The sequence below is a fragment of the Felis catus genome, chromosome C2 (genome assembly GCF_018350175.1).
Source record: "Felis catus isolate Fca126 chromosome C2, F.catus_Fca126_mat1.0, whole genome shotgun sequence".
Taxonomy (NCBI): Eukaryota; Metazoa; Chordata; class Mammalia; order Carnivora; family Felidae; genus Felis; species Felis catus.
In genome coordinates, this window is record NC_058376.1 from 54,808,846 (window position 1) to 54,823,349 (window position 14,504).

Consider the following 14,504-nt stretch of genomic DNA (forward strand, 5'->3'; position numbering starts at 1 on the left):
TAGGAAGAAATTGAACTGTGGTGAAATTGCAACAAAGGCCCCGACCAAGTTTTAAGAGGAGTTCTGGAACATCAAATGGTCCTTTGACGTTGCTCTGCCCTGAGGCAGGGAGGTTGTACCTTCACAAACCTTCCTCTCTTACCCCCCAACTCAAACATCTTGCCACCAACATCTTGGTGGGGGCAATTCTCTTGGGCTGTTGCCAATTCTTGGAAAGGAACTTAGCCAAGAGCTGCCCAGAATCTGGGGGAATGGCAACTCTGGCTCTGAAAGACAGATCTGGTTGGCATATCACAGCACTCATTAGCCCACAAGATGACGTTAAAAACAAGACAACAGGCTCCAAATGCAGTTGCTTATGCTAAGCTCCACGTGACCAAACCAAGACTTAACTTAATTACAGTTTCAGCTCTCCCAGAAATGGAATCTTAAACCAGTCAATCAAGAATTGCCTGATCAGCACTAGTTCAGTAAACTGCTTGATAGACCCCTGCCGTCTTTTAACCTTTTTTTTTTTTTTTTGCCTAGAATAATTTCTTTGTTCCTGCTACTTTCTGCTTAAAAAAGTCTTTCATTTTATACATCTCCATGGACTCTTTTTTTCCTGCTATATTGGATGCCGCTCAACTCATGAATTGTTGAATAAAGCCAATAAGATCTTTAAGATTTACTTAGTTGAATTTTATTTTATTTTGTTTTACTTTATTTTATTTTTTAACGTTTATTTATTATTGAGAGACAGAGCACGAGCATGGGAGAGGCAGAGTGATGGGGAGACACAGAATCCGAAGCAGGCTCCAGGCTCCAAGCTGTCAGCATAGAGCCAGATGCAGGGCTCGAACTCACAAACCGTGAGATCATGACTTGAGCCGAAGTCGGATGCTTAACTGACTGAGCCACCCAGGCACCCCTTGAATTTTATTTTTTTAACAATGATAACTATTTTCCATCTCTGCATTAAGGCCTACCAAATATTCCTGATAGGCCGACTGCTTACCACACGCTAGACATGTCAGAGCAACAGCATGGGTAGAATTAGAGAGTGAGCACTTGGCATCCTGTGATCCCAAAGCACACAGGAAGTGGTCTTGGAAAGGGCATTCTATTCCAGGCTTTCTGCAGGTTCTTTATCAGATTAGATATGTTGCACAGGTCCAGGTGGTCTGCGAAGTAAAGGAAAGGATACTTGTGACACTGTAATTTATAATAAGAAATATATATTTGGCTTTCATCCACTTTTCTTAGCACAGGGCTCCTAGAACCCATGGAATTTCCTAATGGAAGAAATCGATAAAGGTGTCTTTTGTTAATGAGGTGACTTTTGAAAAGTCCCTAAGTAACCAAAGGATGGGGGCTGGTTGCCAGGGGAACCAACCAAGTGATTAAAGGGTTGTAATTTTCAGTTTCACCCCCAGCTCCAGGGAGGAGAGCGGGGCTGAGACTGAGTTCAATCACCAAGAGCCGAAGATTTAATCAATCATATCTGTGTACTGAAGCCTCCATAAAAACCCAAAAGGACAGGATCAGAAAGCTTCCTTGTTGGTGAGCACAAGGAGATCCAGGGAGAGTGGCATGCTTGGAAAGGGTATGGAAGCTCTACATCCCTCCCCATTACCTTTCCTATGCAGCTCTCCCACCTGGCTGTTCCTGAGTGAGTACATCCTTTTTATAATGAACTGGCAATCTAGGAAGCAAAGTGTTTCTCTGAGTTCTGTGAGCTGCTCTAGCACATTAATCAAACCAGAGGAGAAGGTCATCAGAACCTCCAAGCTATAGTATGTTGTCAGAAGGAGTGACTATCCGGACTTGCAACTGGCATCTGAAATGAGGGAGACAGTCTTGTAAGAATGAAGCGGGATCTGGTGCTATCTCCAGGGAGACAGTGCCAGAATGGAGTTGTTTGGTGGTGTGGAAAAAAAGAACACATATTGGAGTATCAAAGCAATCATATTTGTGCTTTTAATATCATTTGAGCCATAGTCAAAGGATAGCAGCAAGGTGTAGTGGGAAAATCTATTGCCCTTGGAACCAGAAGATACAGAAATTTGGAGTCTAGACCTGGCTTTGCCATGCATTGCTAAATACTGTGGAAAAAATCACTCAACCTCTCTGAATCTCAATTTTTTTTTTTAGCTGTATAATGAGTATAATATGACCAAGTTGTGTTATACTCATTTTACAGGTGGTTGTAAGAACCGGAGGGGCAATATTTGTAACATATAAAGTATTATTGTTTTGGTTGAAAGTTGCATCTCTTTAAGGATTGTAACAGGGCTCTAAAGTGACTTTATTTTTATTCTTCACCAGCTTTGAGTCACTAATTGGTGAATTTTTCCAAATTATATTGTATTATACCTTAAATAGGTTGATTTTTTCCACCCTATGGGACTCTGAAGATAAACCCAAAGGAAGCCTTGCCAGGTATGACCTATTGACAGTCAGTCTAGGATGCTTTGCGTTGGAAACCTCCCTCTGATAGTATAGAAAGGACCAATTTCAAACAAATCATTCAAAGGAGATGGTCATTGTGCGATATAGCAACCAAAAGCAAAACCTCAGGCAATGCTCATGAAGTCTCCTAGGATAGCAAAAAAGAGAGAGAGAAAAGGTAGACAGAGGGGAATGATAATGATACTTTATAGGCATATAGATTTTTCCCTCCATTGATTTTCAGGCATTTGGCAAATTTTAATTGGCTAATCCTCGCATATCCCTTTGAGGGTAAGTAGGCAGCAAGTATTATCCCTGATGTTCAAATGCAGTAATAAAGGTACAACAAGCTCACGTGCCTTGCCTGAGGTCACAAACATGGTCTAGGGGATGAGGGCCAGCGACCCCACTCACAATCCACAGACCAAACTTCAAAGTCTCCCTCTACAGAATCATTTGGGTCTTTTGTAGATCTTTCTGAAACAAATTCCTTGACAATTTGTTTCCCCAAAGCCAGAAGACGTGTCTTTGTTCCTCTGTAGCACTTGCTTCGGATCAGAGGCAATGATACGTATTTTCAGGCGTGATGAACCTTCCTACAGTCAAGCAAAACTCAACGTGGGCAGTAAAGAAGGCTTTTGTGTGTGTGTTTAATTTCCAAGTAAGACATTGATGTTCTTTTCTGGGGCTGAACACTCTTTGAATCCAGCAGCCAGGCAGAGCCTGTGAACAAAACCCTTCCTATTCACTTCAAACTGTAGTATCTTTGCTAAACATTCTTTAGAGAATTCCCAGCTTTGTTTTGCAGATTACCAAGGTTTCTCTTCAAACTTCCCAGCTGACCCCTGTTCATCTAGTATCCTGGATGTTGCCAGGAGAGAGACTGTCCTCACCAGATTAAAGCTTTCTGTGGGATAGAAGACAATTTTGCATTAAAAAAAAAGAAAAATACTCTGATGAGAATTGCAAAAAGCCTTTAGGAATAGAAGCAGGTAGAAAATCTATGACTCAAGTTAGAATAGAATTATTTCACCTTAATGAGACTCACAAAACATTGAATATTTTAGAACCGAGTCATTATGTGGAGAAAATGAAATTTTCATGCGGATTCCATTAAGCGCTCTGGTGTTCAGGACATCCTGCCGTCGGCTTCATCAGAGTCCTGAGGCCCTTCACTTTGAGGCCCATGGCACCCATGATGCTATTACATGTCCCTAAGGAAAAAAAAAAAAACCAAGTTTCTTTGAATTGGAAGGTGCAGAGAAAGAAAGAGGGAGGGGATTTGGGAGTGGGGTGAGGGGAGGGGAGTGAGGAGGAGAAAAGGCAAATTGTAAAAGGACGATTTGGACCGCAACAAATTGATAATAATTCCCAAGCCTTATATTTAAGTCAAACCATGTCCAGTGTCTGGTACGAGCATGGGTATGTTGTGTTAAAAGATAAACTGAGGCATATTAAACATTTTACGATGGCATTTGAGCATATCTCTGTTTGAATGGGGCAATGCCAAAACCCCAGGTGGTCAGGGGTGTTCCGCCAGGGGAAAGTCTTATATAGAAAACATGCGGAAACAAAACAAAACAAAAAAAAGGAAATAATTGATTGGCTGTAACTGAAAGCCTAGTTGCCTGTTTGTGTCTCGTCTTCCTTAGTGTTTCGATTTTGTAACCTTGAGGCATTTACAGGCTTGGATTTTTGGTTTGCTTATCTAGGCCACCGTGGCATTAGACCCTCATCAGTCTAAAGGCTCCTTGTTTAATTAATTTAACAGGAGGGAGTCTAGAGCTCACTGAACTAGTTATCCTACCTAGTTATCTACCTAGTTATGAACTACCTAGTTATCCTGGGTTGGGGTCAAGCTCTGCTCTGCACTATTTCTGTGAACCTCAGGCAAGTTTTTTGATGTTTATGGCCTTCAGTTTCCTCACAAATCAAACAAGGGAGCTAGGGGATTTTTAAGGTTGTTTTTTTTTGTTTTCTTTTTTTTTTTCCTAATGATCTCTAAATGACTAGTGGCCAAAACAACCAATTAGCTCTCCCTTCCTCTGTCCCTCCTTCCCTCTTGATCAGCTCGTGGCCTGAAATAAGGCCGGTATTCTTTGTAGTTGGGTTACCCAGACTTGCTTCTTGCATTTTAGAGCATGCTCTTTCCTGAGCTGCCTGCCCAAAGCTGCCAAAGTCCATCTCTGGGGAAAATTGGAGAAAGAGCACTTTGGGGGAAGGAAGGAAATTGTCTTTGTTGATGGCTCACTCTCTCAAGCAGGCCCTTTACATACAAATCTCATTTGCTCTTCAACCCTGAGAGGAAAATGTTGTTAAGATCATTTTCTAGATCAGGAAACTGAAAGTCAGAAGAGATAAAGTGACTTGTTGAGATCACGCAGACCTAAGAATAGAGCCAAGGCTCTGCAACTGGTGAAGCCAAGGGCGAACTGAAAATGCAGGGCCCTTTGTTTCAAGATAGCGACAGTAGAGGGTTGGACCAAGCGTGGGTCCTTACAAGCTCAGGCCTCTGTGACCACAGGTAGAAAATGCGTGAGGCCATCTCTGAGGAGAGCCAGAATACAAACTTGTTCTCTTGTGCACTTTGTGTCTGTATTTTCCCCATTTGCTCCATCCGATTCATTCCACCAAACCACGCTCCATTCCCCGGAGGCTGAGCTCTAGGACATGCCCCCTGGTTCTGGTTCGGTTTGGCCAAAGGGAGGCACTGGCAGGAAGCCAGAGGGCAGGGCAGTGTGAACTTCCTTCCTGTCCCGTCAGGCTACAGTTTGGCAGTGGCCGTGTTCTCCCTGCTCCCTCAGTCCCACAAGGTCACATGACTCTAGCTTGGTCAGTCAGACTCTCCTGATCTCCCTGGCCACCTTGACTGCCTCCAGGATGCGCACATCTCCTGAGGACATTTCTGCTGGAATTGGTGGAGGGGCTGAGGGTCTGTCCCCTTCCTCCGAGGAGTCAGAAAACTTTTTCTGTTAAGGGCCACATAGTAAATATTTTAGGCTTTGCAGCCCACATAGGGTCCTGTCTCATAGGCTTCTTTCTTTGTTTACTGTTTTACAACCCTTTAAAAATTTAAAACCATTTTTAGCTTGCCATGTGTGGAGTTGCGGATGTACAAAAGCAGGCTAGTAGCTTGCAGGTTCCTTGGGGACATAGTACAGAAACAATGAAGCAAAGAGCTACTTTCAGCATTGTCTCTAGTGGTATAAAGGAAGCCAGCATGCGTGCGTGCACACATGTGCTGAACAAAGGACAAATTCTGGAACCACTGAGACTTCCCCGGGCATCACTCATGCCCTGGTTCTGCAGCCCTTTCTTCTCCCTGTGAGCCACACAGCACTGTTCCCAGTGGCTGAGCACACCTGAGCTAGGATTGAGTTGCGTTTCTATTATTTGCAAATGACCAAATCCCTGCTGAGTATCTTACTAACTCGAGAACCCACAGCCAGCCCCTCCCTGGGTTCCAATGGTCTCAGAGCAATCCCGTGCAGCCCAGGACCTTGTACAACTCTTGCTCAAGGACACCAAGGGTGACAACGAGCACTCCTGCTGGAAGTTTTACATAGTGGACATTTTTGGCGAGAGAACATTGGAAAATAGGAAATGATTACCGAAAATAAGGGTGAGGTCTCTTTGCGTAAACGTTTAGTGCCATAGCTCACAGCCCAGACAGCATCGTTGTTTCTAAACAGGCCCTCAGCAGTGCCACGGATGGTAACCAGAGGCCTCTGACCAGGAAGCCGGGGCTTCGGGAGCAGCAGGCCTCGGTCTCTAATTTGTCGGTCCTGGTGAAGGGCTGCTGCTCTCTGGCAAGTAGGCATTGGGGGTCATACTAAAACACTGCCGTTGCAAATGACCTGGGATCCTGTGTGTACAGTGGAAAGAAACAAGCATTTAATAGGCAGGGCCTGTGATGTTCATTGAAGGGGGGGCGTCCACCCCAGTTTGGCTCATGGCCAAGCCCCATCAGTGCCGTGTCTGACCCCCCAAAAGCAAGGTGGGAAGGGGGAAGATTCCTCTGGGGGGGTGGTCTGTAGGAAATCTTTTCTTCCTTAAAAGAAATGTTTTGGGAGAAAGGCGTATAAAAAGTCACCACAAGGTCTTATCCATGACTTAGGCTGGGCTTTTTAAAAATAATGCTCCACACTTTTCAGAAAGAAGAAAGCAAAATAGCTATGAAATGGGAGTTAAATATGGTGATGGGAAAACTCAAAGTCAGATATTCTGTCCCCTTGCTCCCGTTAAGTTCCATATTTCACATGACCACAGGTCTAGTCTGGGGCTGTGGGAAAATGTTTATCACAAGGAGAATGTTAGGAGAGATGGTTCTTCTGAATAAAGCGGGCTGGTTGGCCCTTTCAGGGAGGTGCAAAGTGTCGACCGCAGGGCCTCTAGAACCCGACCCTGTGGAAATCTCCTGGGGATCTTGCTAAAGTGCAGAATCTGATCCAGCAGCTCAGGGGTGAGGCCTGGGACTCTGCCTTTCTAATAAACTCCCAGCTGACGAAGATGAAGTTCATCTGTGGACGCAGAGTGAGAAGCAGGGGACTAGCCGTGCCTTTTTGCTGGTGACATCTGGTCACTAATAAATGTTAATAATAATAGCTAAATGGGGCGCCTGGGTGGCGCAGTCAGTTAAGCGTCCGACTTCAGCCAGGTCACGATCTCGCGGTCCGTGAGTTCGAGCCCCGCGTCAGGCTCTGGGCTGATGGCTCGGAGCCTGGAGCCTGTTTCCGATTCTGTGTCTCCCTCTCTCTCTGCCCCTCCCCCGTTCATGCTCTGTCTCTCTCTGTCCCAAAAATAAATAAACGTTGAAAAAAATAATAATAATAATAGCTAAATGTACTGAGTGTCAACTGTGAGAAATAAAGTCACAGAGCTAGGAAGGAGTGTTGATAGAAACTGTCTCTAAATCTCATGCTTTTCCCGCCACTCCAGGCTGGCCCTCTGCAGAGTAGAGAGGCAAGGGGGACGCTCAGGCACTCTCAGTCCAACAGGAGAGTCCTCGCAGCCCCAGGAGCCGGTAGCCCAGGTGCAGCACCGGGCAGAAACTTCCAGATGGAAGCTTGGCCGTGTTCAGTGACAGGCATTCCAGGATTTAAGAAAAAGTACATCTGGCATTTCCAGACGAACGGGCTAGTCTTTCCATTCAGCCAACCTGACTGCAGAAACGAAAGCAGGAAAAATCTGATTGAAAAAATGGCTGATTCTGTACAAAATACAGTAGAATGATGAGGTGCTCCTCCAGGGCAAATGTGAGATGTTTCTTCATCGCTCACCTTAATCCCTCGTGCGGCGGCACGGTATCCTCAGAAGATAGATGCTAAGAACACGGTCTTGACTCCTGCCTTTGCTTCTCCAATTGACAGTTAGTAAAGCATGGGTTCATGAGGAACAAATCTTCCAGAGGGGAACTGCATATTTCAAGCAGTCTGACTCTGACACGCCTGGATTCCAGGAACTTTTGTGGAGTGGGTTTATTGTCTCAGTCTTTGTGCTGACTGGATGTGGGTGACGGTGGGCCTGCAGGATGGGTAAGAAACACAATCAGCTTTTCAGAAATGTCTACCCCTGGAAAGCTTCACAGAGGAGCTTCTCCTCTTTGGCCTCCTTTCTGAACAGTTTCTGTGGTAGAGCTTGAGGCAAAAGCAGCTCTGGGCAAAACTGGGACACAGGAGAATTTCTCACTGACATTTTCCCACCTCTTCCATCTGGTCCTTCCTTCCTACTTCCAGCCTCCTCCACTCTTCCGATGCCATCCACAGGCACAAGGTGAGTCTATTTGTAGGAGAGGGAGGGAGTGGGAACACTCACTTAGGTATTACACGGATTTGTATTTATTTTCTGTAGGGATGACAACTTGGCCATTTCTTTTAGTTGTCACAGAGCAAATAGAACCATGATTTATGTTTTATCATTTATATAACTGATTGCATGTACTTCTAAAATTTGTATCAGATTTCTGACGGTTGTGAATCATTTTCCCTATCTGGAAAGATGAAGGAGCAGGTCCCCCCCTCTTCTGCCCAGCAGCAGTCACCTTGGAGTTTAGAGTTCCACATTGTTTTTCAACAACAGTCTTGAAATAAAATTCTTGGCCCAAGAAGAAGCACCCCCTGCCTAGGGGGCCACGTCAGCCACCCAAAACGTAGGCAGCTTTTATGTCCTAGTAATGTCTAATCAGCCATTCCCCAAACACCAAGCCAGCTCTGGGCTCTGTACTTACTTCCTTCTCTTTATTCTGTAAACACTTCCTGCCTTCCACCTCGCAGTTCTCCAGATGGACACATCCACTTTATGAAGTATTAAATAAAGTCTGTTTGTGTTACCTAAATTGTCTTCTTCAATCATTTTTAGCAGTAGTAATCAGTTATCTGATGTATTTACTGGTGAAAATTCAGGCTGTGTGGATCCCAAAGACTATAATGCCTCTGGGGGCTTGGAAGAGTCAAGGGACAGACAAGAAAACCCCAGGTCATTTGCACCTCTACTCCATCAATATAGGGCAGTGTAAGAGACCCTGAGGAAGCCAGGCAACCAAAAGTTCTGCAGTTTTTGAGATTGCCTTCCATTAAGGGAAAGATAAGTATTTGTGATAAATGCACTTACTCAACAAAAAGCTTTTACGGCAACAGTGAACAACTGGAAATAATTATCCCCAGTTTGGGGAGTTGGTCAAAAAATTATGAAACTAGTAAATAAATCATAGAACTGTTAAACTATTAAGCCATTAAAACAATGAGTGAGATCTCTAGCATATTTGTAAATGAGGAAAAATTAGAAATGTGTCATTTGCTCCTATTGTTTTTGGAAGCTCAGAAATCCTGGGTATCTATATAATAACATGTCTGGAGTAATACGTAGACAATATTAATAATGGTAGTCACTGGTAAGGGAAGCTGGTGCCTTTAATATATACCCTTTTATGAATTCTTGCTGTTATTGATCATAATATTGTTAACATTTACTGAGTATTTGCTCTGGGCCAGGCAATGTTCTAAGTGTTTGGTGTGTATTATCACATTTAACTGTCCAAAACCATGTGGAGCAGATTTCATCATTTTTAGTTTACTTTTGTATAAACTGAAGCAGAGAGATGTCAAGTAACCTGCCCAAAGTCACAGAGCTAATAGGGGGGCAGAGCTGGTACGTAAGCCTCTAGAGCACTTAGAATTCATCACTGTGCAATGGTATTCTGTTATCTCCTGATGTGTTAAGCAGGAAAGCCTGGATTCAAACTCAGATAATTCTATTGACTATGCTACCTGCTCTCTTTCTTGTACCGTTTGAATTCTTACCAAGCAGATGTATTAACATTCAGATGTAAAAGATATTGACAAAAAGTGGAAGATACTCTATAGATTTAAAAATTCATTGAGAAGCTACTACAATGTTAGCTCCATGCTAGGAACACAGAAACAAACTAGCTTGGCTTGCCCTTCAGGCCTCACCATGGAATGGGAGATACCTCCAAACCCAGTGCTAGAGAGGGAAGCATAAGGTACTTTGGAGGCCAGGCTCCAGATCCAGGCTGAGGAGGAGAAGGGAAGGAGGGAATCTCAGACCTATAACATCTGAGAGGAGTTCTTACAGGATAAGTAGAAAGGAAGGAGTGGTCAAATAAAGAAGCTGGTGAATGGGGGAGGCAAAGACGGGTGTAAGATAATAGACACCTCCCATTTCCAGCACAAAGTTAAGAAGTCTGAGTAGGTAGAAATCAGACTGAATAAGTGGCCAAAAAACCCAGCAATGCGTTTCAACTCAAGAGTTATTGGTCTCTGGATGAGACACTTCCTCTTTGGGTAAAATTTCTTCTCCCATTCAGGATGTTTAGCATCCCTGGCCTTTGCCCACTAAATGTCGGTAACATCCTGGTCACTGAGAAACCCCAAATAACTCGAAAGGGATAATACTGCTTGATCCCAACCTCTTTTGAGAACCATGACATACAAAGTGTTATGGGCCATAGGGATAAAGACTTATCATAGGGGCACCTGGACGGCTCAGTTGGTTAAGTGTCTGACTCTGGTTTTGGCTCAGGTCAGGATCTCACAGTTCATAGGATCGAGCCCCATGTTAGACTCTGCGCTGACAACAAGGAGCCTGCTTTCAATTCTCTCTCTCCCTCTCTCTCTCTCTCTCTCTGCCTCTCTCACTCTCTCTCAAAATAAGGAAATAAACATTAAAAAGAGACTTTATCATAAAGACAACAGGACACATCAAGAGGAACAACCTTTGGATTTGTGTTTTAGAAATATTTCTCTCGTTGAAGGATTCCGTATCATTTGGAGGTGTGAGAAAATTGGAGGCACGGAAAACAATGAAGAGATTGTTGTTGCTCGAGGGCAAGTAAAAATTCTGAGGGCTTAGAAGAGGGCAGGGAGGAAGTAGGAAATAAATTAACCACCATTAAGGAGATAGTAATGTATGTGTCTAGAGGTAGAGATCAAGGAGAGAGCAGCCAACCATGTTCCCTGGGTAGATCTCAGTGACTTTGGGCAGACAGTGGAGCCATTTGCCAGAAGGAATATAGAACAAGCAGGTCTGAGAAGAGGAAGGTGATTTCATTTTGGACATGTTAGATTTGAGGTGCATTTGTCATATACAAATGGGCGTGTCCAGTGGGCCAGGAGAGGAGCTGAAGTTGGAGGTACACACTTTAGAGTTATCCATTTCAGTATTTGGGCAGTATTTGGAATCATGGTATCGAATGAGCCTCTCGAATGAGAAGAAATTTTACCCAAACAGGAAGTGTCTTATCCAGAGACCAATTGCAGAACCAATGTGATGTATACCCACGCTGCTTTCAGCAGGAAGAACCATTAGGCGAATCATGAAATTGCCAATTCTTAACTGTTTTTATGACTTTCAGGAAAAGAATTTCATATGGTTCAAACTAAGAGGAACCTCATCCTTACAACTCATGACACTGCTTTCACCCTCACCTGCAACAGGGATTTAGATCATCTTTTGCTTGGGTACAGGGAGGCATGGAAGAGGTAGGTGTGCCACGGGGTGGAAGCTGGAAAGCAAAACTGCAGCTTGAAAATCTGAGGCCCTTGCCAGGTCAGACAGGAGAAAGTCAGCCCACAGTGAGGCAGGGGAGGTGATGATGAACCGCTCAACTGCACTGTCAACGAGGGATTTGTTTTGGGGGCTGAGTTCCTCCACACCTTAAAGAAAAACAAACTCCCTGTCTTCTTTTTTGGAAAGCCCAGGGAGATGGTTGTTAGCCAAAGTCTTCTTTTTTGGGAAGCCCAGGGAGATGGTTGTTAGCCAAAGAGCAGTGCGCAGACAAGTCAAAAGCATTTTGGTCCAAAGAAAGTGAGCAAAAAGCCAAGATTTTCAGAGCCTGGGCTTCCTCTGATTGGGATGGTCCAGCCCGTCTCTAGGCCGAGGAAAACTCAGCAAGCTAGCTACACATAGCAGCAAAAACGTGTACCCTTATACTCCAACTGTAAGACCCCATGCTTCAAGAGTCTCATTCTGTTACAGTCCTTTGAGAAAGAGGGAGTTTATCTCATGCCTTTTATTGAGCTGTCCCCTGGGCTGATGCCCTCTCAATTTATGTCTTTATTGCCATTCCTCTGACCACCATTTGTGTCACAGCCTGGAACCCCTGGACTCCAATGACCCTTAATAGAATGTTATTTCTCATAAGTGGTTGATAATAGAGGGATAAATGTGGAAAGTAGCCACACTTCCCTTTACTGTTCTTTTTTCTATTCCCCAAAAGACCAATATTTGGGGTGGTATAATTATATAAAATATTCCTGAAAATCTATGTATAACTAAATAGATTCTTACTGAGGGAGGGTAGTTTTATTTTACCTACATGTTTTTGTCGAGAGACAATTCTCCACAAATATCTCACATTTCTTTGAGCAAAGACATTTGCAGCCAAATTAAGAATGTTTGTATTAGAAGACATCTCAGGATACTAAAGCTTAGTGACATCTCCCTCCCTGGAGATGTTTCGAGGTAAGAAAGATAAATACTTCCCCTCCACTACCAAAAGATTAGTTTAAATTCAAGATTATAGTTAAGGTTTTTTTCTCTCCAGAGAAAGAGGACATGTAGGTTGCCAGCAGCCTTATACAAGAGCAGAGTTTTTGAACTCTGGAGGTTCAAAAACTATTGGAGGTTATCTCCAATAATGCATCCCACTACATGTGTGGGTGCCATTTGGCCCTCCCGGCATACACTTTGGGGGATATTTCTCCAACATGCTGCATTTGATGAGAGTAATAAATGGACTTTGTCATTGACCCAAAGATATCATGACTCCCATCTGTGTGTTTGTCTGTTTTATATATATATATATGTATATATGTATTATATGTATATATATGTATACATATATACATATATATGTATATATATGTGTGTGCATATATGTGTATATAGATACATATATAAATAAAAATATATATTGTGGTACATGTAAATAAAACTGTGGCAGTCTAACTTGTTAACTTGCAAGCAAGATGAAAACTTTAGACCCTTCACGGATTCTGACTTATCAGTTTTATGTGTAGATTCCTCCAAGGAAATGGATTCCCTAGTTAGAAGGATCATTCTGACCTGGGATCCATCTTTCCCCCAGGAAGTCATGGGAATAGGGACTTTTAGGGTATTTCAGGTTGGATTTTGGCATCCCAAGTCCAAGGTGATTGGTGGTATCCCTACAGGTATGGATTGTCTTCTTAGTATTTAAAGGTATCAATAGGTACACACTGGATCAGATACACTACATGTTCACACCTAGATGAGGCCCTAGAACAGCCATTAATATCAGACGGAAGGTCCTGAATCTCACCGAGGAGGAGACGTGGTTTCTGAATGCCAACACTCACCCTGCAACACTAACACTCCCCTAGGAAACTTCACACTTGACATGGATTGCAGACTCAGCCACCCCTTGTTCCTCTTCCAGCCTCAGACCATGCCTCAGGGCCTACAGATGTCAAAGAAGTGACCGTTCTTCAGGCACTGTCACTTAATAGCCACCTCTCAGCTACACAAAGACTTGGCAGCATCAGCAGCTCTGAAGTTAGCCTGTGCTTATCCAGAAATGCTTTCTAATTATAAGCAGGCCTCAGCTCCCCACCTAGAACATTCTACAACTCCCAGAAACTCTCAGCGCTCATTGAGGCCCAAGCAAGTGAGGGCACTGAAGGTCTATTAACTGTACAGAAAATGCACATTCGTTTATATGTTTTCCCTGTTTTGAAACAGGGAAATGTTTTCCCCACTTCCTTGAAGTCCTCCCAAATTTCAATATTTAAAAAGAAACAAAGTAGGTAATGCTTTCTAGTAGAACTTCGTTATTTCTGGTTATTTCTGCTCCCTGCCCACCCACATTGTTCCCCCCCCCTTGTTCCCCCACCCCCCACCTCCTCACCACATGTTTGCACATCTCCATCTAATGAAGCCAATCTGGACCATGCATGAGATGGTCAATGTGGCAGATTCTAGGCTTGCCCTTTCAGAGACAGCAAGACTATTCTAATTATCACCTCCATAATTTTCTCCAGGATGAAATTCACACGAACCTCCCAGTTATCCGCCCTGTCATTCACTCATAGAAAAGATTTTGTGTTAATCCTCTTTCTTCCGTCCAGGAAGGAAAAAAGAGCTCATCTAGTTCCTGTTGTGCAGCACCACCTGCCCATTTGTGCAGAGCCAAGTAATGATGGACTTGGAGCTGGGGGGATAAATGGGAATGGTGTTTATTTTATGAGCTGCAGAAAGTTGGCTGGGGAACCCAGCGGGAAGCTTAGCTGGAAAAAAAAAATGATTTTCTCTTATGCTGTGTGTCTGCTGTTTAGAAAAATATGTGGCCTTATCCTTTCTTGACCCTGGGAAAGAAAAAAAGAAGGAAGACGTGTTCTCCAAATACTGGGTTTGAGGCCTGACCTTCACAGGGCCTTTCTCTGTTTTCGAGGAGGCTCTGCCCAAGCCCAAGGCCTCCTGCTCAACTGGGCGGTGGTAGAAGGAAGGATGAGCACATGGGGGTTGGGAGGCCGGGGGAAGAGGGTCCCTGGGCCAGTGTTCAGTGGCCTGGAGAGAAT